The sequence below is a fragment of the Eutrema salsugineum genome, unplaced genomic scaffold, assembly GCF_000478725.1.
Source record: "Eutrema salsugineum unplaced genomic scaffold, Eutsalg1_0 scaffold_1, whole genome shotgun sequence".
NCBI lineage: Eukaryota > Viridiplantae > Streptophyta > Magnoliopsida > Brassicales > Brassicaceae > Eutrema > Eutrema salsugineum.
Genome location: NW_006256909.1, coordinates 18,743,221 through 18,752,599, shown reverse-complemented (window position 1 = coordinate 18,752,599; position 9,379 = coordinate 18,743,221). Strand labels below are relative to the sequence as shown.

The 9,379-nt window shown below is 42.5% G+C and overlaps 1 non-coding gene across 1 annotated transcript; it reads right to left on the bottom strand.

Annotated features, from left to right (window-relative positions):
* Positions 1-5,303: 5,303 nt before the first annotated feature.
* LOC112082455 lies at positions 5,304-5,409 on the bottom strand. Its single transcript, XR_002897130.1, has one exon. It is a non-coding gene; the product is annotated as a small nucleolar RNA R71 (small nucleolar RNA).
* Positions 5,410-9,379: the final 3,970 nt, after the last annotated feature.

Below are 9,379 nucleotides of genomic sequence, written 5' to 3'. Positions count from 1 at the left end.
ACACCATTATAGATGATTTCATGGGCTTCTTACATGAATTTAATGAGGAAATTGAGAGCAAAAGTGTGGGGGCAGCCGGTTCAGTTCTTTCTGTTCAGCAAGTGAATGATTCAGTGTCTATTGAAACAAAGGAGCTGCCAACTGGTCAAGCAAAGCCAACAGATTGTGCCTTCACCTCTAAATCAACTCAGATGAAGCCCACCTCTCTCCCAAAGCTAGGCAACCCAGGGAAGTTCACCATCTCTTGCACTCTTGGCAACTTTAGAGTTGAGAATGCTTTGTGTGATTCAGGCTCAAGTGTGAGTATAATGTCTAAGATATGATGGAGAATCTAAAGGTCAAGTCTATAACGACCTACCCTTCTTCTATCACCTTTGGTGATTCCTACTCCAAGAAACGATATGGAGTTTTAGAAGACTATCCACTTCAAGTTGGTGAATGTGTAATCCCCACTGATTTTGTCATCATGAAGATGAAGAAGACCAAAGAGCTCCCCCTATTGCTTGGAACTGCATTTCTCAACACCACTGGTGCAATGATTGACTTTGATACTCAAAGAGTGGTGCTTACAAAGGTGGATAAGGATGCCTTTTACCCTGTTCAACCACCTTTAGCTGAATTTTGTGGATCAGTTTTCCAAGAGATAGAACCGCCTAAGGTACTTGAGATGAAGTATGTAGGAAGTGCTGGGATTTTAGGTGGATCCCAATCTCTTTCAGCCGTGGAAAATGAGAAAGAACCCCACATCAACTCTGGTTACAAGTATGAGAATGGAGGGCCATTGATCAGAGAAAAAGATATCTTGCTCTCATGGTCTCCTACACTTAGTGATTTAAGGATGATTAACACCAAAAGTGATGGCTCAGCATCAGAAGACAAGAGTATTGAACCTGCTCTTTCTTCCCAAGACTTTGATCTCACTCCTTGGGTTGATGATGATGGTTCTCTGAAGTATAAGCTGGATTGCAATGGGAAACCAGGTCTGTTTGCTGAAGTGAGGGCATGTCTCACAAAGGCCATCTTTGATAAAGACCCAGATGGTATTCAAAAGCTGGTGGACAAAGGTCTCAAGATGGGATCTCAAGGACAAGGGTCTAATGGTTCCCAAAGGCAGCAAACCAACTCAGCTTTCTTGCTCAGGACCATTGAAGTGCTGAAAAGCATCAGTGCTCAACCTCACCCCAGCTAAAAACAGGTTTTTCAAAGTCAAACTTAGTGACTTTAAACAAAGTGCTCTTGGGAGACACCCCAAGCTTATCCTTGTATATAATCCTTTTAATCTTTTCTCTCATTTCTTTTTATGTTTTAGGATCTTTTGATGGGTTTTGTGAGCTGTTCTCAGGTCCCAAGTAACTTTTGGAGGCTATGGCTCAGGGACAAAGTGGAATGGAGCATGCGAGAAGGCTGAGAAAAGGGCTTAAGGCATGGAAATTTGATGGACGCCTGTGTGGTACTTGGGAGTGCGGCTCAGTCAGGCCATATACCAACTCGCACAAGAACTCGCTGTTAACACCTACTTGGTCCTGCGAGTTGGTCCAAGATAAGTCCATGCCGCACAAGGGAGTTCAGGCCAAGCCAAACCCATCTCCAGTGATGTCTGGCCTCATCTGGTGCAGATACTCACTCCCCTTTTGCATAAGAACCACACCAGGTATCACTCCAAACACTTGTAAATAAGCATTTAGCATTTTTCTTTATCTTTTGCATTTCATGCTTGATTTTTCCTCTTTCTCATGCTTTTATAACACAAGGGACTGTGTTATTTAAGTGTGGGGGAGAGGCTTTGTGTTTACTAACCATGTTTTCTATGTTCTTATTTTCTCTTTTACCTTTTTGAGTCTCATTTGATCATGCATAGCATTTAGTGTATATACAAAAAAATAAAAAATGGTTCATGTAGCTGCATTCACATTTTAGGATTGAGTCTAGCTTGCATCATATAGGTTGCATTGTGCATGGAGTAATGATAGTTTTTTTTTCTTGAGAATACATCACTTTGAGAATTTGGACTAAATATGCTTGTGAAATGATTTCTGTGCTTGCAAGGCTTGAAATGATTTGAATCTGTGATATGTTCATAATTTGCATCATTTAGGTTGCATAATTCATTCTAAATCATGTTTTATTCCATGCATTTTAGGTCCTTAGAGTTTGTTTCAGAACTTAGGAGATGCATTAGATCCCAATGAGTCTTTGCATTTGCTGAGTGTTTATCAGGTGTATTTGGAGCTGAAAAGATGAATCCAGGAGGTGGAATGGTGATCAAAGCTTGAAAAGTGGTAAAATTGGGTTTAAGGAGGTTCTCGGCCATTCTCGCTGACCAGGAAGGATTTTATCGGCCATTTTCACGTACCGCGGGTAGACTTTATCGACCAAAACGCGTTCCGGCTAAAGGATCTCTCGGCCAAAATCTCCGGGTGCAGACACATTTCCGAAATCGCCTGTCCGGGGAACCTTCCGGTCCGATTCAGATGGCGGGTGCTTCATAGAAGTTGGAGAGGATTGGATCACGGTTTCATATCAAGTAGAATCATGGAATTCGGTCGCGTGAGCAGAGAGTTAAGCTCGTCGGAAGAAACCCCTGTCTCGCTGCTGTTTTAGACCGACCCGATGAGCTCCGAAAAATGCGAAGGACGGTGCACTTCCACGCCGATTCAGTTTCCGGGGCCTTTATGAGAATCAGATACATTTGCGTCCTCTTTCCAGAACGTCCGAGATCATTCAATTCGGACCTATAAGCAGGAAGATACGGTCTCCGGAATGGACACATGTCTAGACGCCTCTCTCTGATCGTGTAAATGCATTGCAAAGATGTGCCCTCCAGGAATTCTTCCACTTCCCAAGCACCAAAGCTTCCTTCCTCAAAGTTGGAGATAAATGAGTCCTCTGTCTTCTGCAACCGGAATCACTCAATTCCGACAGGTACCTCAGAAGTTACAATCTCCGGAATGCGAAGTGGTCCAAGCTGCTCTGAAAGCTGCGAGATGGTCTTGCGACTTGGTTAACCCGCAGGCCTGAAGACGAATGCCTGAAAGCTGATGCTGAGAGTTGAGAAGTGCGGGTAAGCTATCACTAGATGAGGTCTGAGGCTCCCGAGCAAGAGAAATGCTAAGTCCACAATCGTGCGACTTAGGCATGCGAGTTAGCCGCGCCTGGGACTAAGCCGCACGATCACTCGCAAATCACTCCGACTTGAGCCTGCGACCTAGGTGCAATGGAAACCAACCCGCGCATATGCACATTCCCCAGAAACCGCCTTAGACCTGCGAGTTGAAGAAGAGGAAGATCAAGCCGCAGCAACACTCGCAAAACAGTCCTACTTGGGCGTGCGGCTAAGACAAGCGATTTAAGTCTCACAAGCAGCATTCTTCATCTACTGCGACTTGGGCGTGCTACCTGGGAGACACTGGACCAACCCGCAGTAATTCCACTTTATCCATTAAAGCCGGGTCACGACCCGGTTTGTTCTGGGCTGACCCGGTTCGTTTTTAGGGAAGTATAAATACTTTTTAGGTTTTTTCTGAAAAACTAAGCTTTATTCCCTTTGTCTCTTGCCTCTTTTGTAAAAAAAGACTCCACCAAGAAGAGAAATATCGATTTTTGGCCTTTTAATCAAGAGAGTTTAAGAGATTTTTGAGTTTTAAAGCTGCTTTCTTCTTAATCTATCATCTCCATCTCTATTTCTCATCATTAATCATGCTAATCTTCTCTACTTGCAAAGGTTTAAGAGAGATTAGTATGATTAGTGAGTAGTCACCTTAATGAGGTTCTAGATATGTAGGTTAGGGTGCTAAAGTGTTAGATTAGGAGTGCTTAGGGCTAGATTCATGGGTTCATTTCTCTAAACAGCTGTTCTCTATGCTAGATCCTTGCATATCACTTGAGATCTAGATTCTGGGAATTTCATGCACCAAAAGTGTTTGATGAAATTCCTGAAATAGCTGTATTAGAGGTTTAAGCATTTTCTGCATGATGATGTATTGTTAATTGCTTGAATGATCATTAAGAACTGTTTATTAATGCATATTGATTCATATTTCACAAATGGGAATTTGGTTTGAAAATGGATTAGTATAGGGGTTAATACCTTCATGAGAGGATTAACCTAGATTAGAGTTCTTAATCATTTGAATCATTTCTCATCATTGTCATTAACATTTCTAGTTTAGCACCAAAGCACCCTAACCAACTATCATGTCTAGAATCTCATGCCTCCATCATATCACATTCACATCATTTGTCATTGTCATTAGTCTTTAATCTGTTTAAGTTTGTAGTTGTCATTAGTTACTCAAAATCACTCTTGTTTGCTTGAATTAAGAACATAATCACATAGTTTAGTGTCTAACACCACATCTGGATTGATAAACCCCTTGTACTACAAGACAGGGGATCGATAACCTCTATAAAGAGCCTTGAAAACTCTTGTCTATCAATTGGCGCCGTTGCCAAATTGTGGTTGATTAGCATTAAGCTCTGATCTGTTCTTGAGATAAAGTGCTTACTTTCTTGTTATTACTGATTACTTTCAAGTTCTGTTTGTGATTTCAGGTGTATGAACACCAGGTCTAGATCAAGAAGTTGTGGTCCACCTTTCCCTCTCAACGACAATATCAATCTTCTGGTACCAAGGATGAGAAGGGACAGACGTGGTAGACAAATTGATCAGACTGAGATGGCAGAACAAGGAGAACACGTGGTAGATATAGAACAACCGGTTCAGGAGCAACAGGCTCAGGGTAATGGAGCTGGTAATGGAGTTGGTCAAGGGCTTCATCAATGTTCATCAGGAACAGATGCACCATCAACAAGCTTATGTCCACCAGGGACAAGCTCAAGCTCATCAACAAAGGCATCAGGCCAATGTTCAGCAAAGACAACAAGTGCACCACCAACCCCAGCCCTTCCAACACCAACAAAGAAGATATGAGCAACCCCAAGTCTATGTTGGAGAGAATGACAGGGCCAATGCTCATCAGTATGGAGCTGGTATTCAGGCACCACCTGTGCAAAACAACAACTTTGAAGTGAAGGCATCATTGCTGAATATGGTCCAGAACTCAAAGTTCCATGGGTTAGCAATGGAAGACCCCTTGGAACACTTGGATCAGTTTGATAAGGTGTGTGACCTGACAAAGATTAATGGAGTTTCTGAAGACAGTTTCAAGCTAAGACTATTCCCATTCAGTCTTGGTGACAAAGCTCATGAATGGGAGAAGAATCTTCCAAGAGGCTCCATTCAAACCTGGGAGCAATGCAAGCAAGCTTTCTTATCTAAGTTCTTCTCCACCTCAAGAACTGCAAAACTGAGGAACCAAATCTCTAGCTTCACTCAGCACAGCAATGAGAGTTTTGTGAAGCATATGAGAGATTCAGGAGCTACACAAACCAATGCCCACACCATGGGTTTAGTGAGGCTTCTCTTCTCAGCACACTTTATAGAGGAGCTCTTCCCAAGATTAGAAACCAGCTGGATACTGCTTCCAATGGGAACTTTCTGGGTAAAGAAATTCATGCTGCTTTAGAGCTAGTGGAGAACTTAGCATTGAGCAATGATACTTATGGTGAAGACTATGACAGATCAAATAGGTCTGAAGGTTCAAGCTCAGAACAGAGGCTCACCAGAGAAGTTAAGGAGTTGAGAAGTGAATTAGACAAGTTGAAGTTGGTAACTCACAAGCCAATGCATTTTGTTGGAGAGTATGAGGAACCATCTCAAATCTTTGAGAACATAAGTGAAGAGGGTCTCACCCAAGATGAGCTTAACTACATTGGGAATCAGAGGTTTCAGAGATATCAGTATGGTAATGCCAATCCAAACCTTTCTTACAGGAACACCAATGTATCTAACTCACAAGACCAGGTCTATCCCAATTCTCAAGCTCCACAGAACTTTGTTCCCAAGAACAACTTTCAAGGATCTTTTCAACCAAAGAATCAGTTTGCTCAGAATCAAGGTTTTGGTCAGCAACAGCAACCATTTCAGGGTCCTAGTTTCAGTACACAGCAGCAGAAGGCACCACCAGGGTTTGGTCCTCCACAGTTCCAACAGCAAGCGCCTGTTCAACAACAGTATCAGCCACCAACGGTTCAACAGCAGCCACAGATGGGTACAGATATGGTTGGTATTCTGCAACAACTACTTCAGGGTCAACAGATCTTTGCAAGCCAGAATGCAGCCATGCAGCAGGAAATCAAGGAACTGAAACAGAACCAGGCCTCAAGCTCAAGGAACCAAGGTCACCTACCTGGAAAACCAGAACCCAACCCCAAGGAATATGCCAAGGCCATTACACTGAGGAGTGGAAAAGAGTTACCTGGTATTGAGAACAACAGTGTGATCATTGAGGACAATGATCAAACTGAGGGGGAGGCAGCCTTAAAGGATGATCAAGTTGCTGAGAAACCAAGGACAGAAAAGGGTAAAGAGGTAGCAAAGGAACCAGAACCAGAGAAGAAATATGTGCCACCACCTCCATACCAACCCAAGCTCCCATTTCCAGGGAGATTCATGAAGCAACTAGTGGACAAGGCAAGAGCTGTATTTGAGAAGGCACTCAAGGAGACACCACTCACAATGCCTCTCATTGATGCATTCTTAATGATGCCAAAGATGGGGAAGTTCTTGAAGGATGCCATTCTGAACAAGACTAAAGAACTTCAAGGCATGGTGGTTGATGTGATCCTCCCAAGGATCGGCACTCAGAAGCTTGGTAAAAGATAGATCAGGGACAGAAGTTTGCGGAATGGAATTCTGTTTGAAGAGATGAATAAATCAAGTTGTTGTTCAGAGTTTAATTTGATCACAAGAGATAGAAGAGAAATGAAAAAGATGCTGCAGAAGCAGCGATTCACTCTCAGGAGAAAACAAAGAGAATAGAGATGATAAAGATGCTGCACAAGCAGCGAATCACTCTCAAAGAGACAAAGGATTTCGTCCAGGTTTGATAAGAGAAAGATAGAGTTTTATTTGATAAAAAGTTGATGATCCAATCCAGGATGAGTTCTCATAAGAGATTACAAGATTATTTAAAGAGAAGAAATGTAGAAAAACAAGGCAAACTCGAAAATGACAAGGAAATAAATGCAAAGTTTGAATAACTCTTCAAGTCACTTCTCCAGCCTCTTGAACTTCCCTTGGACGAAAGTTGTCTTGGGCTTAAGTCCTTGAATCAACAATTGGGCCTTGAGAGAAGTAGACACCATTGCCTCCTTAAAAACCTTCCTTTGGAAAACCCATTGGGACAAAACCAAAGGTAAGGGAAAAAGAGTACAACTGGGCCACTTACCCCATTGTTGATCTACTTGAGCCTGAATCAAAACCAGTGTGGTTTGTAATCCATCTTCTCCAGCCTGGCTCAAGCGATCTTCTTTGTTCCATAGATAAGTAGGTATCTCGCCAATGCCTTCCTTGAGCTTATTAGCCTTAGCTCCTTTGTTTTTAGACCAATATTTCTCGGCTACAAGCTGATCCTTAGCTCCATGCTCTGGTTCAAGCTCTCCTTTCTTGATGCTGCTCAGTATCACATCATCCTCTCCCAGTTGAAAAGGATTTGTCCTAAAATCAGTACCATCTGCCAAGAACAAAGCTAAGTTAGAACCATTAGAACTTGAATTTGGATAATGCTTACCTTGCAAGTATGTTTCGGCAGTGATCTGTATTGGAGTTTGAGGTGTTCCATGCTTCCTAGCATCCTTGAGGTCAGAGTGTTCAAGTTACACACGTCCTCTAGCCCTCATTCCTTTTCCTTGTTCGTTTTGAGCTCCTTTTTCAGTGGTGGTTTGATCGTTTACAAGCTCCTTTTGCTTAGGCCTCTTTTTGGTGAAGATAAGGCCTTCGGATGGGTTCTTCATAAGAAAGATGCAATCTATTTGTCCAAACTGAATTCTGTTCCAGTATTTATCTTCTAAAGGTTCAGTTGGCCTAAGAAAATCATCCTTATAGTCCTGCAAAACAAAAGATCTTCCACTCGGCAGCTCCGGTGCAACATTAGATAAACTCAAAAGAGTTTGTTTATAAGCAGACTTACAACTAGATGATTGAGAGATTAGAGTTCTTTGGATATTACCAGATTTGGCAAGGAAGTTTGATTGCTTGTAGGTGTTGTTCTCAGCCTGTTTTCCTTTCTTCTTTTGATCTTGATAAATCTCGAAAGGTGTCATTGGAACAAGGATGTGCTTCCTGCCTTTGAACTCAAAAGAATACTTGTTGGTGGAGCCATCATGAGTCACTTGTCTATCATACTGCCATGGCCTTCCCAACAGGATGTGACTTGCCTCCATAGGTAGAACATCACACAGAATTTCGTCCTCATAATTTCCAAGGGTTAAAGAAACCGATACTTGGCTGTTAACTCGCATTTCACCTTTATCATTGAGCCAATGCAGATTGTATGGCTTAGGATGCTTCCTCACGGTCAAGCCAAGCTTATTAACCATGTATTCACTTGCTACATTGGTGCAGCTTCCTCCATCGATGATGAGATTGCACACCTTGTCTTGCACATGACATCTTGTGTGAAACAGGTTCTGTCTTTGTGCTTCCTCTTCTGCCTTAGCTTGCACGTTTAGAATCTTTTTCATCATCAAAAGATCTCCTGTAGCAGCATACTCCTCTTGCTCTTCCACTGAATCCGAGATCTCTTTTTCATCTGCTGATTCGTACTCACCATTGTCCAAGAGAATCAGAACTCTCTTGTTAGGACATTCACTAGCGATGTGTCCCCTTCCTTGACACTTGAAGCAGACTATCTCACGAGCTCTAGTAGTTGATGCTTCAGTTTTGACCTTGAAGTCTGATTTATCAGGGAATGATTTAGCGGACACCACCGGCTCAGCACTTGGTTTTTCTTCTTTAGCAAGACTTGGTTTAGCCGTAGATGAGCTAACTCCAAAAGTTGATCGAGATCCTCTCCTCTTGAGCTTTTGTTCGACTAGAATGGCTTTGTGATATATCTCCTCTAGATCAGCATAGCTTTGCATCTCCACTCTGTCTTGAACATCTCGGTTTAACCCACTCAAGAACCTAGCGATGGTTGCTTCTTCATCTTCTTCAATACCAGCCTTGATCATCAGAGATTCCATTTCTTGAAAATAATCTTCCACACTGCTGTTTCCTTGAGTCAAGCACCTAAGTCTCTGGTGTAGCTCTCGATGATAATGACTAGGGACAAAGCGCTTCCTCATGAGTGCTTTCAACTCATCCCAAGTATCAACAGGCGGCTCTCTATTGCATTTGCGGCTTGTTGTGATCTGATCCCACCAGTTTATGGCATAACCATAAAACTCTGTAGCAGCTAGCTTCACCATCTTGAGATCTGAATACTCTTGACAATCATAGATCATCTCGACCTTGTTCTCCCATTCCAGATAAGCGTCT